The sequence below is a fragment of the Mustela nivalis genome (assembly GCF_964662115.1).
Source record: "Mustela nivalis genome assembly, chromosome: 1".
NCBI classification, from domain to species: domain Eukaryota; kingdom Metazoa; phylum Chordata; class Mammalia; order Carnivora; family Mustelidae; genus Mustela; species Mustela nivalis.
In genome coordinates this window covers 51,961,504-51,987,724 of record NC_139020.1, presented here as the reverse complement: position 1 = coordinate 51,987,724, position 26,221 = coordinate 51,961,504, and the positions used below count along the sequence as shown (strand labels likewise).

The following is a 26,221-nucleotide window of genomic DNA, read 5'->3' as shown; positions in this document are numbered from 1 at the left end:
GCACAAGCAGGGGGAGCAGCAGGCAGGGGGAGAAGCAGGCTCCCTGCTGAGCAAGGAGCCTGATGAGGGCTCGATCCCCAGACCCTGGTATTATGACCAGAGTGGAAGGCAGACATTTAACCGACTGAGCCACCTAGGCTTCCCTGTAATGTATGTAGATCTGATTCATATGTACTAATTTTATATTGCTGTCATACAATTACAACTTTAGCAGCTTTTAAATGATACAAATTTTTTAATCTTAGCTTTCTGTATATCGGAAATCTGATGAGTCTCATTGGGCTAAAACTGCAGCATTTGCTGTGTTCTTTTCTGGAAACTGTAGAGGAGAATCCACTTCTTGCTCATTTAGAGTGTTGGCAGAATTCATTTTTTTTGTGGTTGTAAGACTGAAGTTATTTCCTTTCTTGCTATCAGCTTAGGGTTGTTCTTAGCTTCCAGAGGACGTCGAAATTTCTTGGATTATGGCCTCTTTCCTCCATCTCCTAGAGCAGCAACGGTGATTCATATCCCCCTCACACTTCAAATCTCCTCTCTTTCTTCTTGTACCACATGTTTCGGACTACAGCCAGGATTGGCTCTCCACTTTTAAGAACTGAAGTGATTACACTGAGCACATCCAAACAACCCAGGATAAAGTTAAAGTCTTTAACCTTAATCACAACTTCAAAGCCCCCCACCTTCTTTTAATGTCTGATCTTATTTATTTGTCACTCTTAGAAAATCTCATTTTTGACTGGACTCAGACTTAGAGGTAGAAGCTCTCAGAGAGGACAGCCTCCGTCTCTTGGCAATCTGTTCCTGGCGTTTTTCTTTGGCCTCCTTCATTCTCTTGGCCAAAAGTTTAGCATATTCTGCAGCCTCTTCCTTGTTTTTCTTAGTGCACCGTTTCTTCAAAGCAATACGCCGACGTTTCTGTTGGAGGACACGTGGAGTAACAAGACACCGTATCTTGGGCTCTTTGGTTCTAGGTTTCTTACCTTCTTTGTTTAAGGGCTTTCTCACAACATACTGGCGGACATCATCTTCTTTAGAGAGATTGAAGAGTTTGCGGATTCTGCTGGCTCTTTTGGGCCCCATGCGTCGAGGCACAGTAGTATCAGTGAGTCTAGAAATATCCTCCTCCCCTTTCTTTACAATGACCAAGTTGAGAACACTGAGATTGGTATCCACGATGCAACCCTGAACAGATTTGCGCTTTCTCTCTCCCGTCCTCCTTGGTCTGTAGCAGGAATGCCCCTTACTCAGCAGCAGGTGGACATGGCCATGGGTCAAGACACCCTGCTTCATGGGGAAGCCTTGTTTGTGATTGCCACCACGGATTTGGACCACATAATCCTTTCATTCTTCACTGAGGGCATCCGCAGCAACTTCTGTGGCCATATGCTTCTCATAAAAGGTACGATGTTTGCGTTCATCATCCACTTCAGTGAGTTTCTGGCAGCCAGTAGCTGGGAAAGAGATGTTCAGCTTCATCCTGAAGCAGCCTACTGCCTCCGAGGCACCACGAAAAAGAGTCAAAGCCCCTTTTATCATGTAAGGTAACTTATTCACGAATTCCAGGAATTAGGGCATCTTTGGTGGAGTAGGGAACTGGTTATTCTGCTTATCACACCATGTGAAACTACAACATAAAGGGAGAGAGGTCAAAAGGAACTATATATTTGTAAGAATTTTGTCTTTTACATGAAATGATAAAATATTAATATTCACTAGACTTTAATAAGTTATTAATAACTATTAAGTTATTAATGTATATTGTAATTTTGTGATTAATTACTAATAAATATGTGAAATATAGTTAAAAAGCTGGTAGATAAACTAAAATGGAATATGCATCAGATCTTTATTGCTTCATGACAAATTATCTCAAAATCTAGTGGCTTAAGACAACACACATTTATTATCTCATATTTTCTGTGGGTCATAATACAAACATGGGTCAGTCCACTGAGGCTGACTCTCTTGTGAAGGTTGAATTGGGGCAAAGGATTTGCTTCTTATTTCATGGGCTTGTTGGCAGCAGTCAGGTGGTCATGGGCTGGTAGTTTCAGGGCCTGGTTACTCCATGGCTGTTAATGAGAGGCTACTCTAATTTCCATGCCACATGGACCTCTATCCCAGGGAAACTTATTTCTTCACAATGTATCAGCTGAGCAGGCACTAGCAGGAGAATGCCAGCAAGGTGGAAGGCAGTCTTATAACCTAATCATAAATTGACATCCCATCACTTATTATCTTTTATTCATTAGAAGCAAGTTTCTAGGTCCAACTCAAACTTAAGAAGAGAGATTTGCACAAAGACATTTTATTCGTTTTTTTTTTTTTTCTTAAAGTTTAGTAAGTAACAAAAAATGTAGTGGCTGAAAGTTATACAAATTTATTAGTTTACCATTTTATGGGTTAGAATTCTCCCAGTCTGTGTTCTCTGCTCAGGGTCTCAGAAAATTCACATCAAGCTGCAGTCTGGGTTAATATTATCTATAGGCTGTGTGGGATAATCCATTTTCAAGTTCATTCAGGTTTTTGATCAAATTCACTTTCTTGTGATTATTGTTGTGAGCTTCCCATTTTCTTGTTGGTTGTCAGGGGGGTGCTTTTCTTAGATCCCTAATACTATTCACATTCTTTCTCATGTGCCACTTCTATTTTCAAGCCAATGTGGGCATATCACATCACCTTTCTGTTTCAAACCTCTGATTTCCTCTTCTGATACCAGCTGGAGAAAACTCTGCTTTTAAAGGGGCTCATGCAGATAATTTCCTATTTTAAGACCAACTACAGCATATGCCATACCATAACTATGGCAGTAATATCTCATCATATTCACAGGTTTTGGGTATTAGAGTATAGACTCTTCTGATATATTTAGGAATCAGTACTGGGAATCAGTGAACACTGGGAACCAAGAAAGCAGTTACCCAGCACTTAACATCAAAAATTTTGAAACAATATGGAGAAGGCAGGAGAAGTAAAACAGAGAGCTTAAAAGCAAGAGGGTAAACAGGAAAAAAATGATACAAATAAATACAGCCATATCAATAATTACATTAAATACATTGTTCTGAACACATCAATTCAAAACAGAGATTGCTATGTTGGATGAAACACAAAACAACAAATGAAAAAGATAACACCCAACTGGTTTTATGCTGCCTACAGGAAACTCAGTTTATAGGCAATGATACAGATAAGATAAAAGTAAAAGGATTGAAAAATACATAGTATACAAACACTAACTAAAAGAAAACTGGATTAGAGTGATACTAGACAAAATAGATGTTAGAACAAGGGATTACTAGAGATCAAAAGGAACATCATATAGTTAAAAACTTCAGTACACCAAGAAGATATAATAATCCCAAATGTGTATTCACTTAACAACAGAGTTTCAAAATACATGACACAAAATATAATAGAATTGAAGGAGAAATAGATAAATCCAAAAGTTTATTTGGAAAACTCAACATGCCTCTCTTTGTAATGACCAGAGCAAGTTGATAAAAAATCAGAAGGAATATATCAGACCAGAGCAGGGCTATCAACCACTTTAATCTAACTGACTTATAGAAAACTCTTTCCAACAACAAAAGAATACACGTCCTTCTCAAGTGCACTTGGACATTCACCACAGTAGATCATTTTCTGCATTATAAAAATTTTTTAAAGATCTTATTTGTTTATTTGACAGAGAGAGAGAGAGAGAGAGAGCATAAGCAGGGGTAATGGCAGGCAGAAGAAGAAGCAGGCTCTCCATGGAGCAGGGATCCAATATGCAGCTTGATCCCAGGAACCTGGGATTATGACCCGAGCTGAAGGCAGCTGCTTAACCCACTGAGCCAACCAGGGTCCCTGTATTATAAAAATGCATTATAAACTTAGAAAGATTGAGATACAAAGTGTATTCCTTGGCCATATCATAATTGCAATTAAATTACAGAAAGATAAATGAAAATATTTAAATATTTAGATATGGACAACATACTTTTAAATAATCCATAGGTCACAAAATAATTACCAAGAGAAGTTAGGAAATATTTGAACTAAATTAAAATGACATTAAAATATATGAAACTTGTGGGATGCAGCTAAGGAAGACTTTAGAAGGAAATTTCTGAGATTACAGGTTTGTATTTGAAAAGAAGAAAATTTTCAGATCAAACATATAAGCTTTGATATTTAGCAGTTAGAAAAAGGTAAACAAACTAAACACAAAACAAGCAGAAAAAAAGATAATAAAAAGTTGAGCAAAAAACAAAACAAAAAAACACCCACAATAAAACCCAGAAAAAGAATAAAGAAAAATTAATGAGTCTAAAAGATTTTTTTAAAAGATTTTATTTATTCATTTGACAGAGATCACAAGTAGGCAGAGAAGCAGGCAGAGAGAGAGGAGGAAGCAGGCTCCCCGCTGAGCAGAGAGCCTGACACGGGGCTCTATCCCAGGACCCCAGGATCATGACCCAAGCCGAAGGCAGAGGCCTCAACCCACTAAGCCACCCAGGCACCTCTAAAAGATGTTTTTTGAAGACAACAATAAAATTGATAAATATTAAACTGACCAAGGAAAAAAAAGATGAGAAGAAAAATTATGAACATTGAGAAGGAAGAGGGGATATCACAATAGACTCCACAAATTTTAAAAGGACAATAAAGCAGTACTATGAACAACTCTATAATGATAAATATGCAACTAAGGCATGTTGCGTTAATTCCTGAAAGCCATAAATTACCAAAATTCCCTTAAGAGGAAATAGATAACCAGAATAGTCCTCTATCTAGTAAGGAAATCGAGTTCCTATTCAAAGCTTCCTACCAGTGCCCCGTCCCCACAAAATGATTTCACTGGCAAATTATATCAATATTTAAGGGAAGAAAATACCAAGTCTACACAGTTGCTTTCATAAAATAGAAAACAATTTCCAAATCATTTTACAAGGCCAGAATTGTCTTCATGCCAAAACCAGTAAAAAACAAACAAAACAAAAATAAAAACAAAGCAACACAAGAAAAGAAAAATGTCGGTCAACATCCTTCATAGACATTTACACAAGTCAACAAAGTAACAGAAATCAAATTCAGTAATACATAAAAATCGTAACGTCTGATAAGCAAATGGGGTTTACCACAACAATGCAAGGCTGGTAAAATGTCATTAAATCAATCAATGTCATCATATTCACAGAACTAAGAAGAAAATCTTCATTATCCTATTAAAGATAAAAATGCATTAGAAAATATTCAACATTTGCCACATCTGGGTGGCTAAGTCAGTTAAGCATTTGCCATTGGCTCAGGTCATGATTCCAGGGTCTTGGGATTGAGCCCTGCACTGGACTCCCTGCTCAGTGGGGAGCCTCTTTCTCCCTCTCCTGCTGCACTTGCTTGTGCCCATTCTCTCTCTCTCTTTCTCTGACAAATAAATTAAAAATCTTAAGAAAAAAAAAAAGAAAATATTCAACATCCAAACTCAGCAAACTAGGAATAGAATAGAACTTCTTTAACCTGATCAAAGGCATGTCTGTTATACAGCTTGTATTTAATATCATACTGAAGAACGAAAGACTGAATGATTTCCTCTTATGTTTAAAAAAACAAAAATGAAAACAAAAAAAGTAAGGATAACCACTCTCATGACTGTTCTTCAGTGTCCTACTAGAGGTCCTAGGTAGTACAGTAAGAAAAAATAAGAAGTTAGGGACTTACAGATAGTAAATGAACACATAAAACTGCCTAGTCACAAATGGCATGATTTGCTATGTAGAAAATTCCAAGGAATTTACAAAAAAAAGTTACTAAATTAATTAGCAAGTCTACCAGTGTTATAGTATATGAAGTTAAGATTTAAAAAATCATTTATATTTCTATATACTAGCAAAAAACTGTTGCAAAACAAAATTTAAAAGGCAGTTCTGTAAAAATTAGCTGCAAAAAATGAAAAAAACCTGAGTATATATCTAGCAAAAATATGTGGAACATCCATATACTGAAAACTATCAAACACTGGTTGAAATAAATAAAAGAAAACCAAATAAATAGAGAGACAATGTTTATGGCTTCAAAGACTCAATATTTTTCAGATATAATTTTTCACAAATTGATCTAAATATTGAAAGCAATCCTAACCAGAATGCCAGTAGGATGTTTTATAGATATTGAGAAACTGATTTAACATTTATTTGGACAGGCAAAGGAACTAGAAGCTCCCAAATGGTTTTGAAAAATAACAAAGTTTAGGGATCCATAGTATTGATTTTAAGACTTACTCTAACATTATAACACTCAGTATGGTATTGGTAAAAGCATGGACACATAGATCAATAGAACAGAATAGGGTATAAAAATAGATCCATACCAATGAGGTTGACTGATTTTTGACAAAGATGCAAAGGCAATTTCAAAAAGAAATCATAGTGTTTTCAAAAAATTATGTCACTTCAATTGGAAATCCATATGTAAAAATATGAATCTCAATATATATCTCATGCCTTACACAAAAATAAAATATAAATTATATGCTTCAGTGTAAAATGTAAAGATATAAAACTCTTTGGAAAAAAATAGAAGATATTGGGAACACTGGATTAGGCAAAGTGTCTTTAAATATCCCAAAGGCAAGGTACATATAAGAAGAATACATAATGGCCTTTATCAAAATTTAAAGCTTTTGCTTTGCAAAAGACACTGTTAAGAGACTGAGAAGACTGGAGAATATATTTGCAAAACATTATCTAATAAAGGACTTGTATCTAGAATACAGAAAGAACATCTAAAGCTCACTAACAATAAAGCAAACAACCTTTTAAGAATGGGCAAAATATTTTAAAAGCTACTTCACCAAAGAATAGGGGGAAAAAAAGAGAGAAATGAGCCCATGAAAGGCACTCAAGAACTTTTGATTTTAAGAAATACAAATTAAGACCACATTTGTAGCATTACCTAGCATCCTACTGACCAAAATATAAAACCTGAAAGTATCAAGTGCTGATGAGATCCTGGAGAAATCTGACTTTCCTACATTGCTGGTGGGAATGAAGACACTTTGGAAAACAGTGTAGCAATTTTTCAGGAAGTCAAACCTATGACCTAGCCATCTTACTCCAGGGCATTTATCCTGGTAAATGAAGACATATATACATATAAAAACCAGTACGTGAGTAGCAATATCCATAATTTACAAAACCTGGGAACAACTGAAATAGTCTTCACTGAGTGAATGAATACCTCCGTGCAATGGAATACTTCACATCAATTAAAAAAGAACAAACTGTCCAACCACAACTACATTATCCTAAGTGAATTAAGTCAGACACCAAAGTTTACATACTATGCTATTGCATTTTTATGACAAGTTCTTCTGGAAAAGACCATACTATAGGAAAAGAGAACAGATTAGTTTTTACCAGGGATTAAACACAGGAGAAAAATTTGACTATACAGCAATAGCATGAGGGTTTTTTTGGGAGTGAGGAAACTATTTTGTATCATGATTGTTGTTATGAAACCCTATTTTTAAAAAGCTCACAAAACTGCACACCAAAAGAGTGAACTTGGCTGTATGTAAATTAGAAAAAAAATTGAAACAAAACAAAAATCGTTTTAAAAGAACCTTAGTTATGAGTAAATTATGAACAAACTTTGACAGAGATTGTGTATGCATCTGTAAGAAAAAAAATGTAGCAGTAATTTAATTTTTGGAGCCAAAACCTTTTAAATAATATCTTGAAAATTATAGATTCTTTCCCTGACTGTATCCTGTTAAACATTTTATAACACACATGTATACAAACACACTGGAAATTCTAAATTCAGGAGATTCCAAAATGTCCTCGATTTATTTTTGTAAAACTTGATGGTCCATGGACCACAAATTAGAACTCTTGCTCATTTAATGTATCAATCAGGCGTCTATTCAACTAAGAAATTTTTAAGTTTTAATTTACTTTATTATTAATCTTTACTGAGCTATAATTGACATATTAGTTGCAGGTATACAACCTAGTGATTTAATGTTTATTTGTATTATGAAATAATTACCATAATAAGTCCAGTTGACATATCATCACCAAAGATCTGGAATACTTACACTGTAGTATTTCAGTGCTCTCTTGTTCACTTAACACATTTTGCCACTAGTTTATCCATTAAATATTAAAAACAGTTTTTTATAGAAACTTTAAAGATTATTAAAGATATAAAGGATCTAATAGCCAAAAGTAATTGGTTGCTGTATCTTTTATTTCTTCAATAAAGGAAATAAGTTCAAAAAGCAAGACACGTGGAGAATAATCTTGTAGAGGGATTTTCATACTTGAAAAAAATTGAAGCAAATAAGGCAAATTTTAAAGATTTCATGACTTTGATTTGGGTGAACCCTGTTTATATTTCCTTGAATTAGGATAATAAAAGCTTTGAATACATACACAAACACACACACATTATCAAACAAGTTCAAATTGAGAAAGTAGGCTTCTATATATTACATAAAGAGCATATTGGGGTTTTTATAAATATTTTTGACATAATTTTCATACAAAAGATATGTACTCCAGGGGATTTATCATTATAAATTATTTCATAATTAGCAGAGTATCACAAGAAGATTTACAGTTTTAGTTTTGGAATTAAAATATTACCTTTTTAAAAAAATATTACCTTTTTCTCTGTAGTTGTATTTGCAGAACTGCCTTGAAAAAGAAATGTAGAGAGTTTACAAACAAGGGAAAGTAAGTAATCCCACAAATCCACCAACTAGTTGTATCTAGAGTCCCAGGTATTTTATTTCATCATTGAAAACCATTGTTGTAGTGTAATTCTTTTGACTTCCTCAAAGTTCTAAAACTAAAACTATGTATTCTATACACACATACTCACATATATAGAGTTTATGCACATACATGAATTTCTTTATGGGGAGTTAGTAACTATAGAAACATACGAGGTTTACTGATTTGCAGTTGGATATATTCTGTGATATTTCAACATTTTTGAAATGACTGCCGTCTTGAGGGGACGAACATGTTTCACAATATTGAGCAGCTTCTGTACATTTGGTTGACAGGAAAGACGAAAAATTATCCCAAGTTTCCAGAGGGAAGGTAATACAGATGGAGGCAACTGATCAGGGCATATTTGGATGACTTGTAATGTGTAAGACCATTTAAACTACGAGATCATATTTGGTGACTGAGAAATAAAGTGAAATGCCTTGTCATTTTTCTAAGAGAGAGAGACAAAAAGTACCAAGGCAATATTGTAGTTTAATGATAAAATTTCCTATTGGTCATGGTTCTTTTCAACATCATTTGTCTTCTATAATATTATGTAAGAATTAGTATATATATATGCATATATATGGTGTATTTTTCAAGTGGGATTAAAAATTTTGCATATTTTAATATCCATAGTTTTTTTAACAGAGCCATAGTTTTTTTTTAACAGATAATTATGTGCAAATAAACTATAGTTGCTATATTCAAGAATTTCATAATTTAAAGGGGAAGTTGTTTTTCTTTTAAAACACTTCTTCCGGGGTGTCTGGGTGGCTCAGCCGGTTAAGCATCTGCTTTTGGCTTAGGTCATGATCCCAAGGTCCTGGGATCAAGCCTCACACATCAGGCTCCCTGCTCAGCGGGAAGCTTGCTTCTCCCTCTGCCTCTGCTGCTCCCCCTTCTTGGGCTCTCTCTCTGTGAAATAAATAAATAAAATCTTTAAAAACAAACAAACAAACAAAAAACACTTCTTCCTCTCAAAATTATGTTTCCCTTAATTTCTTAAACTGAAATTACCAAATCCCGGTCTCCTTAGAGAGAAATAATTATTTTCTCAAGCATTGCAAGTGGACAGTATTTTCAATATTTTTCCTATATCTGTTGTGAAATAGATGGCATCCATGGTATTTTTGTTTCAAGAGTATAATATTGGCATATATTGGAAATTTACAATCAAGATAGGCAGAACCACTTAAAGGTATTACTGCCTTGCCGTGTTAAAGGATGCTGCATAATTGCAGACTACTAGGGAATAACAGGGTCAAACCCATATAAAATAGTGTGAAGTGACGTTTAGTAACAAAGGATCTAGAAAGAGAATTGTTCTAAGTAAGGAAAAAATATCGTTCTATCTTTATCAATTCACCTATTTGTTCCTTCACTCAAAAAAACTTGTACCTCCTTAATGTTTCTATCTAGACTAGTATTTTTTTCTGTATTTTAATTAATTTTTTATTTTTTTAAATAAACATATAATGTATTATTAGCCCCGGGGCTATAGGTATGTGAATTGCCAGGTTTACATACTTCACAGCACTCACCATAGCACGTACCCTCCCCAATGTCCATAACCTCACCAGTCTCTCCCTTCCCCCATCCCAGCAATCCTCCGTTTGTTTTGTGAGATTAAGAGTATCTTATGGTTTGTCTCCCTCCCCAGTCCCATCTTGTTTCATTTATTCTTTTCCTACCCCCCAAACCCCCCACGTTGCATCTCCACTTCCTCATATCAGGGAGATCATATGATAGTTGTCTTTCTCTAATTGACTTCTTTCACTAGGCATAGTGAAATAGTTGCATTCACATCATCGCAAATGGCAAGATTTCATTTCTTTTGATGGCTGCATAGTATTCCATTGTGTATATATACCACCTCTTCTTTATCCATTAATCTGTTGATGGACATCTAAGTTCTTTCCATAGTTTGACTATTGTGGACATTGCTGCTATAAACATTCGGGTGCACGTACCCTTTTGGATCACTATGTTTGTATCTTTAGGGTAAATACCCAGAAGTGCAATTGCTGGGTCAACAACCTCTATGCTATTTTCCAGAGTGGTTGCACCAGCTTGCATTCCCACCAACAGTGTAGGAGGGATCCCCTTTCTCCACATCCTTACCAACCTCTGTCATTTCCTGACTTGTTAATTTTAGCCATTCTGACTGGTATGAGGTGGTATCTCATTGTGGTTTTAATTTGTATTTTCCTGATGCCGAGTGATATGGAGCATTTTTTTCATGTTAGACCAGTATTTCTTCTTCTTCTTCTTCTTTTTTAAAAATTTATTTATTTGTCAGAGAGAGAGGGAGAGAGAGCGAGCACAGGCAGACAGAATGGCAGGCAGAGGCAGAGGGAGAAGCAGGTTCCCTGCCGAGCAAGGAGCCCGATGTGAGACTTGATCCCAGGATGCTGGGATCATGACCTGAGCTGAAGGCAGCTGCTTAACCAACTGAGCCACCCAGGCATCCCCCAGTATTTCTTAATTGAAGTTACCAGGCTACACATTGAAGTTACTGGGGCACCTTTAAAAAATAAAAATGTCTGGGTCTTACACTCTGTCTACTATAACAGAATTCCAGGATGGAGGTGATGGTAAATCCAGGAATCTATGTTATAAAATTATCTAGATGATTCTAATTTGCAACCAGGGTTGAGAACAATTGGCTTAGACTTTGGGATACCAAAATTAATGAGACTTTTTGAATATTTTAATAATGGAAAAGATTTAACAACACTGAATTCTGAGCATGGGATATTGTTACTTTTAGTTACATACACCCCTTCTGCCCAGGGGTCAAAGCATCAGAGTAATTTGTTATTTTCTATGCAAAAAGCACGGAGTAAGACTTATTTTCCATTTGGGTAAAATGTTGTTCATGCTTCTACTGAAGCTTCCTCACAAGCATATTAAGCTGCATGAATTACATAAACTCACTGAACTTTTCTAATGTTATCTATTTATACACATTCAAAAGCTTTTTTGGTTTTCATATAATATTACTCTTATCTTATTATCTTTGATAATTAACCCACCTATCTTTTTTCAGAAATTGAAGCAGCATGTTTTCTCTTTTCAATCTGAAAATGTCTACTTTGTGTTTGAAAACACCACTGGGTCACAGAGGAAGATCTCACGATCAGAAAGAATTTCTTAATTAAATTGACTCATGTTCACTCAATTTGGAGAATGTGGCGGCTTTCCATAATTTCTTCCAGAGGAAGCTCATCTATTCAGTTGCCTAAGCTGGCAGCATTTGACTGTTCCTTCCAAAAGGAAAAATGAAAAATGCTTTTGAATCTGTCAATAAAGAATGGGTTGAATTTTGGTTAGAAATCCAAGCCAGGGGCGCCTGGGATTGAGCCCCACATCGGGCTCTCTCCTCGGTGGGGAGCTCCCTTCCCTTCCTCTCTCTCTGCCTGCCTCTCTGCCTGCTTGTGATCTCTCTCTGTCAAATAAATCAATAAATTCTTAAAAAAAAAAAAAGAAAAAGAAAATCCAAGCCAATGTATAGGTCATGTTATTAATTACCTGAGATTTGAAAAATTCCTTTTGTTTTGTCATCTTAACTGTGCCTGTTCATGAATTTCTTAACTAATGTTCATTTGTTGAATTCAAAGCAATATATTTTGTTCATTAGTATTACAAATGGTATTAGTCATAATTATTCTACTTGTATTTTAATTTGCATTTTAATTTTAACTCCTATAATATTTAAACATGAAACAGATATTCAGTTTAACAGATTTATAGAAAACATCTTAATGCTTGCAACAAAATCTTTATAGGATTCAATTTCTCAGTTTGAAAAACTCATGTTTCAGCCATCTATCACAACTCCTATGTATCTCATTTTCATACACATACAGGTAAGGATTTTATATTCTTCTTGCTTCATGGTTGTAGTTCAGAATGCTGAATGATATCAAACAAAATTTCTATAAACACAGATGGTGTTCTTATCTCCATCTTGTAAATGTGTGCCAACTCTTGGAAAAGAAAATGGATCATGCTAGAGCTTAAATGTATATAATTCAGAAAAATCTTTTCATTTCTTTCCAGCTCCACGTTCAGCACTCAAAGAAGTATTAATTTTATGTACGGGGAAGGTTTCACTAACGACTCTATCTGTGAACAATGGAAACTCAACTCAGATTACCTTAAGCAAAAGAACATCTCTCTGATACCTCTGGTCAAAAACTCCTGAGGAGATTTTGAGTGAGATCAGGTACAAAGCCTTGAGTTAATTTATCAAAGAAGATGAAATATTCTTTTTGGCAAGATATGCTCATGATTCTACCATGTTTTCAAGATGGGTAGGTAGATGAAGATCAACTTTATTTTCAAAGCTTATTAAATGATTTCCCTAAGAGGAGAACTGAGAGATAGTCTTATTTAAGTAGCAAGAAGTGATGTTGGAAAGGAAGAAAACAACCACTCTGCACCACAATCGAGTTGTGCTATCATAAAAACAAAAAGGAAAAAGAAACAATGATACTTTTAGTACTAAAATACTAACTTTAAGAATTAAACTTACCATTTAATTTTTGTCTTAAGACCTATTACATGTTGTTAGAAATCACTAATGTTTTATGCTACTTATAGAAGATTATAAAAAGAATTTATCAATTCTAAAGAATATATGCATAGATGTGATGTTTCAAATGGACCAGACCCAAATAATGATGTTACTTTTTAAAAACTCATGAATAAAGTACAAAAGATAAGAGTATTTGATTAAATGTAAAGTAAAAGCATTATAGATAATGGTGTTTTATGCTATTCCTCTTTTCTGCATAACCCTTGGTTTATCTTCTATTTCTATTATTTCTCACTTCTTCTTTTTTTTTTTTTAATAGTGTTCTTTGTGCTATTACATTTGGAAAGAATTATTCAGTAGGGAATGTAAACTAGGCTTTTAAAAGTGGAGGTCAATAATATGTAGGTTGCAAATTATCCTTTTAGGTTGCCTCTGATTTTTCTAGTTAATTATTATGAGCTTTCTATGTTAGTGCTATGAACTCTTGGCATCATAGGCTTATGTTTTAAAAGATTAAAAGGATTTAAAAGTAAAGACTTGCATGTAAAAAATGATCTAAATAAATTTAACGAAGAAATAATGTAGGAAAATGGAGGAATTTTAAGGTGGATAGATCACTTAAGGGTCCTTATCTAACCATAACAATACTCTGAAGACTCTTTAAATATGGACTTAAATGAAGATGACAAAATAATTTTCTGAAAACCACTGAAACTGCTCTCTAATGAAAACTGTACAAAATGTACTACAGCTATAAAACAAATGGCATAAGATATAATACTCAGTATGTTCTGAAAGATGTACGGTGGGTTCTGATATCAGTCTAATTCTTTTCCTGGCATTATTTCTTCACTGTTGTGATTAGTACCACAGTTAACTGTGTTGACCTTGTCTAGATTCCCTTCATGCTTCTTCTTTTCTTGCAACATCTTGTCTATGGTGACGTGTCTTTTTCCAGCTTTAGAAGGCTTATTGCTGAAACCGGTATTTTTTCATCTTTAATTGTTAACTTCAGCAAGAGCTGTGTGACATTGTAGGTCTGCCGCGGAAATCTGGGTGCTCTGTATTTAAGTGCTTTGGGGTGGCTTCATTCCTTCTAGGATCAAAGCATTTCAGCTGGCTTTTGATTTTGTGTGTATGTATAGATGTGATCTGAAGAGAAATGATTCAACATCCCTGTAGTCCCGATGCGTCTGAAGTGGAAGCAGTTCGCCTATTCCCATAGCACCTGACCCCTTGTCTATCCCCACTAAGCATCCCCCAGGCAAAGGCGGCCTAGATCTACTAAGCAATTATTTACCATTCCAAGTCTGCATGTGCTGGGAACACTTTAGGCTTTATTAATATTTCTGCCCTGACACCAACCCCCTCCCCTAGACCCTTTTTGAGCCATTCTTCATGAATTATATGAAGGAGGAAGGTTGGAGAAGAGAACAAAAGCTTCAGAGGTCTGGATTTCTAGTGGGTTCACGACTAGACTTCACCAGGTGCCATGAATGTCCTGAAATAATATACAAAAGTTACCAATTATGTACATCAAGAATCCATTCACAGATTCTTATTTTTTCCATTCATAGATTGGGCCTTTGACAGATAAAAGATTAGAAAATTTTTTTAAAAAAACATTTTATTTATTTATTTGTCAGAGAGAGAGAGCGCGACTGAGTGCCAGCACACAAGCAGGCAGAGAGGCAGGCAGAGGCAGAGAGAAAAGCAGGCTCCCCGCTGAGCAAGGAGCCCGATGTGGGACTCGATCTTAGGACCCTGGGATCATGACCTGAGATGAAGCCAATCCCTTAACTGGCTGAGCCACCCAACGTCCCAAACTCTTTTTTTTTTTTTTTTTTTTATAGATTTTGTTTACTTGAGAGAGATGGAGACAGAGATAGCAACAGAGAGCACAAGTGTGGAGAAGAGCAGGAAGCAGGCTCCTGTTTCTGAGTAGGGAGCCCAATGTGGGACTCAATCCAGGACCCTTGGATGATGACCTGAGCCGAAGGCAGATGCTTAACAGACTGAGCCACCCAGGCACCTCTGAAAGATTAGATACTTCTTAAAACTAAATCTTTACTTCTAAAGTTTAATGGTTGGAATTCGTTATATGTTGGTTAACTAGAAGACGCCTTGAACCAAGCACACTTAGAAATGAATTTCCTGAACTTACTCTTTTGTTTAATGCTTTATGTATGAATAACATTATGGTTTTCCTTTTTTTCCAGCCAAGAATTTCTCAGTACATATTGTGTGAATGACAGTTTCTCTTTTGTGCCTTAAAAAAAGAATGTCATTAACTTGGAAATGTACCTTATCATATTCTAAGTATCTCAATATTATTAGTGTTCTTATTTTTATACTTATGGACTTGAATATAGATTATTTGGTGACTTTTAGTTATTTTTGATTGTTGTGATATTCTAGAGCTTTCATTCAGTGGGATCCTGTCTTGCACTAAACTGAAATCTTATTTCATTAAAAAAAAAAAAAAATCAGGGGGTGCCTGCGTGGCTCAGAGGGTTAAGCCTCTGCCTTAGGCTCAGGTCATGTTCTCAGGGTCCTGGGACAGAACCCCCCCGCATCGCATCAGCCTCTCTGCTCAGCAGGGAGCCTGCTTCCCTCCCCCTCTCTTTCTCTCTGCCTGCCTCTCTGCCTACTTGTGATCTCTGTCAAATAAATAAGTAAAATCTTAAAAAAAAAAAAAATCAGGCTATTCTTTTTACTAACATGGGAACCACCACATGGTGCTAAAAGGAAATCACATTTAATTCCCATATGAATTTTTTTCCTCTCAACCCCCCCAAAAAAAGCCCCAAAAAACAACCCCAAACAAAAAACCCCATACATTACTTACATATCACTCAGTTAAGTGCTTCTCTAATATCATTTATTATTCATAATGTTCCCAGTTGTTAAGAGGTATGATATGCTTAGGTTTCACCTTTGGGAAATGGTCTCATAAAAAAACAAAACCAAGGGTCGAGAAGAAATGAACTCACTAGCTAAATTGGAATTGCATAGTAGACTTTCCCTTATATCTTGGATGACTCCAACTTCTCAACCTTCTCTATCCTTACAGATACTATCCTCTTATTTAAAACATTATCTGCAATTTGACTTAATTAAAAACAAATAACTACTACCCACCCAACAAAAAGGCAAATCAACTTATTTTGCCAAAATTTGTGAAACGATGATTCTATTACATTTATTGGGAATTGAGGAGTGGTTATTCTGACTGTATCCATAGACATAAAGAGATTTTTAATTTTTGGCTGAATTTAAAATTCAGTTCAAATAATTGCTTGGTAACCATATCTAACCCATTAGTGATATCTATTATATAAAATAATCAATGCGGCACCATGTGTATAACTATATAAGATAAAAACCAAAGTTTAAAGCACAGTGTGCTTTTTTTTTCCTCTTTATATTATCTAGCAACAAGTCATTTGGAATGGAAAGTCCTGGGGAGAAATCATGACTAGAACCATCATCATAAGCTGTGTGACCTCAGGTAAATCACATTACCTCACCATTTCTTTATCTACAGTTTATAATTTCTTTATCCACAGGGATAATAACCTGCCCTGTGTAGAGTCAAAAGAAAGAACAAATGATGAAATTGTTTTTCAAACTGAAGTATTTTATAAATTTAATGATGGCTACTTTTCTCTTAAGATACACATTATTGATAGACCTTAACTGATGTTCTCAGAAGACATTTTCCACATTTCCTAAAGCCTTGGCAGTGATGAAACTAGTACTAGTGAAGAAGCTGGGAAAAATAGAGTATTTGTGCATTTTCCTATTTATGAAAATTCTACTCTCATTTCTTTTCTAGTGGTGCTGTCCTTGTAACTACAGGCTTGTGCTAATTTTCAAGGCTATGCTGATTTGTCTTTATATGTCAGGATCAATATTGCATTCTTCCTACTGTGCTCTCATGTGAACAAAATAACTTAGTAGCAAAATTTTATACTGGTAATAATAAATACAAACAGAAGGATGCCTTCTGATTTTTCTGGTGTGTGTGTGTGCAAAATTATGAGACCAGTGCAAATGGGGAAAAATTCTTTCTTGCAGACATTTTGGTAGTGGCTGTAATTCAGCAAAACTGTACATCCTGCTTCAATTTTGGAATAGTGGGGAGGACGAAATCATTCTGACTTTTCTTAGAAAAGAAGGTCCATCTAACAGTCAAGTTGGCTGCAGAATTCATTTCTGTCTCCTTCTTTTTCTGGATCCTGCTCCATGGCCAGATTATTCTTGGAAACTCTTCCATCCTGATAGGTGCACAATGTCCATGATTTGGGACACAATTCTTTTGTCTCACTTAATACAAGAAGAAGCTTCACAAGTGTAAAATGTTTTTTTTTTCCCCAAAGTTTACTCTTTCTATTCTTTTTCATTGCTTCCTCATGAATGGGAAAATCAAGATGCTGTACACATCTGCTCTTCTTAATTATAAGTAGTGAATTTTTCTATGAGCAGATAAGGTGTTTAAAGAATGTTACTCTCCTGGCTTTAATATGGAATTTTGGTAGGAATTAAAGCTTAAAAGGTGACAGTGGATTTTTGAATTCAATGAACTCCATGTTAAGTGTAGGTTTTATTTTCTGAAAAGTAAAGAATAGGTTATTAACTCAGCCCATTGAAATGTAGATGGAAGGTATAATGTTAATTTTAATATAAATTATAGGGCATGATATGTAAGTTATATTGGTTTATAGGTAGTGAGAAAAATCTTTTAATAACATAATCTAGAATATTGGGCATGCTATGCATTTCTTTCTCCTGGTGAATAAAATCCAGTCAGCTCACAACTATAAATATTTTATGTGTGTATAGGTGTGTGTGTGTGTGTGTGTGTGTGTGTGTGTGTGTGTGAGTCTATACACACATATGCATATATATGTGTGTGTATGCATATATAGATGTATACTCTATTTATAAATCTGGTGTTCTAAAGAATAGATAATATGTGTATTTTATAGTTAATTCCATTAAAATAAAAAATAAAATAAAATAAAGGCTTTTAAAGTTATTCCAATGAGCAAGGAGAAACAAAATCCTAAAGTCATATGTATGTATATTAGTAAGTTGGTAACTCCTTGCATTTCAATGTATTTTGAAATTTCCTTTAAAAATTGTAATAATACTCAATTTGCCTTTTAAGGCTGTTGTCATTGTTTTCTTCCTTTTTCTTCAAAGAATACAGTAGATTTCTTTTCTTTTCTTTTCTTTTTTTTTATGATTTAGAAAATTTTTTTCTGGCCTGGAAAATTTCAAGACTGCGGAAGTATAAGGCAAGAACGCACTAATGCTTATACCATTCTGTAGCCAGAAAGAGCAAAACGTTTATGAATAAGTACTTGGTCTGACAACGACACACCCTGATTCAAATTAGCACACACATCTGGAATAGTAAATGAGTTGATTTTTATTTTCTATCAATATGCATCATACCAAAGTCTCATCATCAGCCAAGAGTGAATCATCAAAGAGGAACTTTCCTTTATGCCCAAATGATAAATGTGGTTATGCAAGAATATTAATGTGAAGGACTTTTCTTTTTCTTTTCAGGTAGTAATAATTGAGAAAGAAAAAAGAAATGTAAGTCTATTTAGTAATAGGAACCATATTCCAAGGCAAAGTAATTGCATATAATTATCTTTTTCTTTTCAGTTTCCAAATTTGATTTTATGTAAATCAGATGATGTCAAAGATTCTTGTAATAAAAGTTAGAGAATATTCTTTAATGTTCTTTGTAGAATAACATATCATGGATATATATGCTTTAATTTTGATGTTTAGCCTCCTCTTTGTGGTTGACTACTGTGACTTGGGTAACTTTTATTTTAGTGTTTTTGTATCTCAATTGACCCTTTCAAGTGAAGGACATAATTGGAATTTCCAATAGACATTTAATAAGAGGTACTATGGTCTTGGTTTGAAGTGTTACTTCTTATTATTAACTTCCAGTGTAAGTCTAGCTTTTAGAAATATTTCCTTGTCTGTGTCCAAACTTCATTTCTCAACTTCCCAGAACAGACCTGCTCTCAAGAATACTGTAAGTCCATTATGAGTAAGCATGTACCAGTTGCATCAGATCTCTGAGTATTGGTTCAGAAAATATAATTACCCTTCATAATTAGCTAGAGATGCCCTTTGAATACTGAAAATATGTTGGGGATCCTGGAGTATAGACTGACCTTTGTTGAAGCCAAAGTCAATATCCCTTTTCTCTCTGGAGCAATCTAAACCCAGTTAGGTAGAGATCTCAAAGCTTTTTCTTAACCATGTTTATATGTAAAAATCTGTGTGTATTTATGTATTAATTATATGTAAGTATGCATATTTTTATTGACAGCTTTATTGAAATGTATTTCATATACCATAAATTGTATACTTTTAAAGTATACGAAGAAGTGGTTTTTAATATATTTGCAAAGTTGTGCAATCATTACCATCTAATTCCAGAACACTCTTTTCACCCCCTCAAAAAGGCCATACACCTATTAGCAGTCACTCTCCTTTTTTGCTTCCATGTAGGCCCTTGAAACCACTATTCTACCTCTCTGTGGTTATGCCTCCTTTGGACATTTCATGTAAATAGATACATACAATAATATGTAGCCTTTTGTGTTTGACTTCTTTCTTTTAGCATAATATTTTTAACATTCCTCCATGTTGTAGCATATATCAGCACTTTATTCCTTTATATGGCTGAATAATATTGGACATGTTTTCAGTTCTCTTGGGTATGTACCTAGGAGTGGAATAGTTCGGTCATATTCTACATTTAAATTTTTTTTTATTTATTTTTTATTTATTTTTTTTTTTATTTTTTTTTTAAAGATTTTATTTATTTATTTGACAGAGAGAGATCACAAGTAGGCAGAGAGGCAGACAGAGGGGGGGGGGGAAACAGGCTCCCTGCCTAGCAGAGAGCCCGATGCGGGGCTCGATCCCAGGACCCTGGGACCATGACCTGAGCCGAAGGCAGAGGCTTTAACCCACTGAGCCACCCAGGCGCCCCCTACATTTAAATTTTTGAGAAACTGCCAATTTTTTCCAAGCTGCTGCAGTATTTTACATTCCCATTAGCCATGTCTGAGGAGTTAAAACATTTAATAATATATTTAAATATTCTTTTAAAATACTAAGAGGAAAATACCCATGTAAATAATAAATACATTTTTATTTTTGATCTGAATATTTACAATTATTAGAATAGTAGTTTTCTTAGAAAAGCATTACCAAGTTGTTATAATTAGTCTACTGAAAAACAAACTTTTACCCCACATATTCAGATTATAGCAAGGACTTAAACCTATAAGTTCAAATACAATGATATGAAATTTCCAGAGTATAAATAATTGCTGGACCAAATTGATGCAAATGATACTATTCATTTTTTTAAAAGATTTTGGTTATTTGAGATTGAGAGAGAGAGAAAGAGAGGGAGAGTGTGTGCACAGCCGGGGTTAGGGAAAGGGCAGAGGGAGCGCGAGAAGCAGACTCCCCACTGAGCAGGGGCCCTGAAATTTCGAGGTCTCAGGACTCCTCAGAGATTACAACCTGAGCCAAAAGCAGATGCCCAACAGACTGAGCCGCCCAGGAGCCCGTACAAATAATACCATTCAGTAGGTATGTGTTGACTAGGAAATGAGAGACCTTTTGGGAATTTGTCTTGTAATGAATGATTCCAGGAGAAAGTCTAAGGATGATGCATTTCTGAAGTCATCAGAAAACAAGTCGCTATGTATATACTTGCAAAAGTTCACTGAGATTTACGTCCAAGGATATTCATTGTTGCTTTCTGTGCAATATCAACACCAACAACAAGAATAAAAAACAAATGTAAAACTTTCTTGCAAGAGTGTGTAGATTATGAAAGTTATATATCCACACAATGTCACACAAAACAGTCCTTGAAAAGAATGAGCTAGGTTGCTATATAAATAGAAAAAATAATCTCTAAAATAGATTTTACTAAAAGTAGAGAATAGGATGCTTAATAAAAAATTTTTTAATAAAAAATTGTAATTTGATATATACATGTATTTAGGTACAATGATTCTTTGCGGCCAGAACCATTAGAAAGGCTAAAGAACAATTGTCCTTTGAGGAAAGGATGAGGGAATGTGAGGAGATTTTCATTTCTCATTTTGTACCTTTTGGGTACAGTTTGAACTTTCTAACCTTTATATATGTTAGTACCTTTATTTGTTTTCTTCAACACTATCAAGAGTGTTATCTGCTAGTTAGATGTATTTTCTCCATACTAAAAAATGTTGTACTAAAAAGTCAGATCTGTGCACAAGACCCGCATAGGCTAAAGGCTGACATAAAGGTGACATAAGCAAGGCAGTTGCTTATGAAAAAGTAATGTAGTTATGCTTTGCTGGATATGCCTCCTCATAGTGCTATGCAATTAGAACAACAGAAATAAAAGGACCTGGTAAGGCTCAAGGATCGCTGGGAATTGAAGTTCCTTTTGGATCACCTTGAATCCTCAGAACCTAGCCTGCATCCTGCGTGGTTTGTGTTTCAATAGACCATAGCTGATATCCAGGGGTGCAATTTAGAAATTGTGCATCCTAATTGAAGTTGGGCAAAGCCAGGCGCCTGCTAAAACAAGGTTTTTAATGTTCTCTGAGGGCTTTCAAATAGAAGATGTGAGAGAGGAAAATTGCACTCTAATGGAGGATTCTGCGCCAGAAAGCCCTGCTCCCCTGCTGTTCCGTGGTTAATCTGACTCGAAATCATTTGTCATTCACTATTCATGTTGGCCTGTCTGATTCTGTGGCCAACGCTCTCAGTCCAGCGTTGAACCAATGGACTGCCCTGACTGGGTTCCCGTGGTCTGGAGATTCTGCCTAAACTCTGGATGGAACAGAGAGGTTGTTGGGTATCCTAGAAGGAGCACACAGAGCTAAGCTAACATCATGGCATTATGAAGATAAATGGGGAGGAACTGGGACCAAATTTCTGTTCAACATTGCCCCTTATCCAAGAAACAAGGCTCTCCTATTCTTTGCTGTCTTGTAACTTCCCCAGTGTTAATAAGTTATAGCAACTGCGCTCTGCCCAGGGCATTTCACTCCCACACGGCCACACCCCTCACCTCTCCCACCGAGAACGCCAACCCCAAAACAATTGGCAAGGTCTGGAGACAGGTTTAATTGTAATTGCCGGGGGGGGGGGGGGGGGGTGCTACTGGCCTCGAGTAGGTAGGTAGAGGCTCCGGATTCTGCTCACGCTTTACTGCACCAAAGAAGTACTCTGTTGGAAATGTTAACAGTGCTGAAACTGAGGAACCTTGAATTAGGGAAGAGTCAAATTTCTGAATTAGAGAAGAGTCAAATAGTAGGACATCTCACCCAAATTTAGACCCCCACCTCTTCTACTTTGGAGGAAGGTACTCTCTAAAGGGCCATCTCACCAGCCATACCTTTGGTAATAGAGAAAAAAGCCTTTCACTTGACTGAGCCAGTCTGACTGTGAACTCGGAGGGGGTCTTCTGGGCTCTGAGCAGGGTTCTGTGAGGACCGCAAAGCGAGTTGACCACGTCTTGGAAATCCGCCATGCCAAAGAGCAGCCCCGTAGGACGTGAGCAGACCCCCTTCCCCGACAGCTTCAGAATCTGTTCTGCGTCTCCGCATTCCTCTCAGTCTAGACTTCAATCTCTTTTCTACCTCTTTTTTTTTTTTTTGAAGGTATTTAAAACATTTTTTTTTTCTTTATATACACTGTTTCTTCTACCTCTTTGTCTTTCGCATCATTCTGACTTTTCCTCCTCCATCTGTCCTCTCTCTCTGACTTCCTCTCCTATTACTTCCTGCCTGGCAGGAGTCTTCTTCTGGGTCAGTCTCTGCATGTGTATCCTTCTGCTACTTTCCTCTGTTTCTGCTTTCCTTTCTTACTCATTCTCTTTCTCTCCTTCCTCTTCTTCACTTTTACGTTCACATACTAATAGTGCTAGGGTATAAACTAAGGCATTATTGTGCTTATTAAATAAGACTTAAGTTTTTATTTTCTATTCCTCTTACTACAAGAAAAACATAATTAATCTGCCTTTTTAAAGAGTATAAGATCTTTGGACACCTGTGTGGCTCAGTTGATTAAGCATCCAACTTTTTTTTTTTTTTTTTTAAACTAACATATAATGTATTATTTGCTTCAAGGGTATGGGTCTGTGAATCATCAGTCTTACACAATTCACAACCCTCACCATAGCACATACCCCCACCAATGTCCATCACCCAGCAACCCCATCCTTCCCCTCCCATCCCCCAGCAACCCTCAGTTTGTCTCCTGGGATTAAGTCTCTTATGGTTTGTCTCCCTCCCCAGTCCCATCTTGTTTCATTTTTTTTCTCTCCCTAACCCCCATGACCCCCCACTCAAATTCCTCATATCAGAGAGATCGTATGATGATTGTTTTTCTCTGATTGATTTATTTCACTCAGCATAATACCCTCTAGTTCCATCCACATCATTGCTAATGGCAAGATTTCATTTCATTTCTTTTGATGGCTGCAGAGTATTCCATGGAATATATATACTACATCTTCTTTATCCATTCATCTGTTGGTGGACATCTAGGTTCTTTCCATACTTTGGCTACTGTGGACATTGCTGCTATAAACAATCGGGTGCAGGTACCCTTTTGGATCACTACATTTGTATCTTTAGGGTAAATAACCAGTAGTGCTATTGCTGGGCCGTAGAGTAGCTCTATTTTCAACTTTTTAAGGAACCTCCATACTGTTTTCCAGAGTGGCTGCACCAGCTTGCATTCCCACCAACAGTATAGGAGGGTTCCCCTTTCTCTGCATTCTCGCCAACAGCTGTCATTTCTTGACTTATTAATTTTAGCCATTCTGACTAAATGGTGTGAGGTAATATCTCATTGCGGATAATGATTTGTATTTCCTTGAAAGCATCCAACTGGATTTCAGCTCAGGTCCTGATGTCTGGGTTGTAGGATAAAGCCCGAGTTGGGCTCTGTGCTCAGCAGAGAGTCCGCTAGAGATTCTCTCTCTCCCTCTGTTCCTCCCCCTGCTAGTGTGTGGGCATATCCTCCCTCATTCTCTCTCTGTCAAAATAAATAAATAAATAAATAAATAAGTAAAATAAAAAATAAAAATAAATAAATAAAATAAAATCTTAGAAAAAATGTAATATCTTTAAAATCTGTCAGAAATGTCACCATATCTCACTGCCTCCAGCCAGCAGGAAACATGGTGCCTCATATAGGATGCTTATGTGGATGTATTACCATATGAGCACTTACTGAATTCAATTACATGTAGTTCTTGATTTCCAGCCCCTGATTAACTTTTACCTCTTAATTTACATATCCACACGCACTCACACACACAAACACTTACGCACATACACCACACGTGCACACACCCCATGCTGCCATAGGGGCTTATTAAGGGTAGTGCTGTTAGGCCCTGTTCAGACTTGAGGAAAGTACTACAGGTCTGGAATCTATTTTTCTGCCTCAAGTTTAGGACAGATGGGTTAGCTGACCATTCCTCATATCGGGCAACCATTGGCTGAAGAATTCTTAAGCTTTCCTTGGCTCTGTTTTCAAATTCTGGGTGGATTTATGGGCCTAAGCCTCCCAACCCTCAATGTCCTTAAACAGATTCTAAGTGGCTACAAGTCTCCAGATCCTTAGAACACATTTAAAGCTTTGAAGTACATCTCACCTTTTCCATCAGGGAAAGGCGAACAATGACTTGAAAAGTGACTTCTGGCAGGTGTGCGTCTGCCAGACTGCGATGACTTTGAAGGAAAAAATCAAATCCTGGGGTACTTTTAAATTTTCACAATGCACCGGGACCCTCAGTGCCTAGAAAGCAGGTGATTTCTGAGATGCTGTTGAAGCTGCAGAGATATGTGGAAAATACCTACGAAGGTTTGTGCTTAATCCAACCCTACTTTCAGTAGCACTGAAATATGTTGTCAATCTCAGACTGTTAGGTGGTTAAACTTACTGGGGTTAGAACATCTAAAAATAAATGGGGGAAAATGCCATGTCGGGATGACCTTTTGAAAGAAAGGTTCCATGTCTGAGACCTAAAGTAACTGACAGAGCTCATGAGCCATAGGGGTCTGACAAGAAAGCATTAAAAGGCATCCCTGCTGCATGAGGAATGGCTTTCATTTTTTTTTTTCATTGCTAATTGATGACTTTCACTATTGTTTTAAAATAAATCCTATGGCCAGAGAATTTGAAGCACTGCTCTTCATGTATAGACAGCTTCTGACAGCGGATATGTTCAGAACACTAGGCACATTGTGAAGGTAACCAGAACTGCTTTCTTTTTTATCTATATATCACTCAGAAAATTTATGTTATGAAAATATGCAATCTATTTTTGACTATGAATCTCTTTTAAAAAACTTTAACTTCAGGCATTTTCCAGCCTGCACTCAATGTTCCACATTATAAAGCTTCTCTCTCTCGACCCTCCCACCCCAGTCCCCCTTTGGAACACTAATGGCAGTTTTTGTTCCACTTTAGATAATGAGCAGGATGAGCCGCAGGTTTCAAGAGGATCTGGGCTATCAGTTGACAAAAACAATGAAAGGGAATCTGGACTCATTCCCTGTTTCCTTTTAATCATTTCCTGGGAAGGCTACCACAGAGCCATTAACATATCTCAGAGAGAGAAGAACAGAAGCGCCTGCTTGGTAGATTTGAGGTATATTAAATAATAATATTTCAAAGGAAGTGACTTGTTTCTCTTTACAAAGATTTAAGAAAAGCAGTTTGGGTATTAGTCTGGTTCACCAGTTCAGAATATTGGATCCTATTACCAAAACAGAGACAATACAGACCATTTGTAGGGCAGACACTAATACTACGCGTGTACCTTTTAAAGGGGTCA

The 26,221-nt window shown here is 36.0% G+C and overlaps 1 pseudogene across 1 annotated transcript; it reads right to left on the bottom strand.

The window, feature by feature from the left end:
* Positions 1 to 690: 690 nt before the first annotated feature.
* On the bottom strand, positions 691 to 1,493 carry LOC309846932 (small ribosomal subunit protein eS6 pseudogene; annotated as a pseudogene). Its single transcript has one exon. The product of its transcript is annotated as a small ribosomal subunit protein eS6 pseudogene (transcript).
* Between the last annotated feature and the right edge of the window lie 24,728 nt (positions 1,494 to 26,221).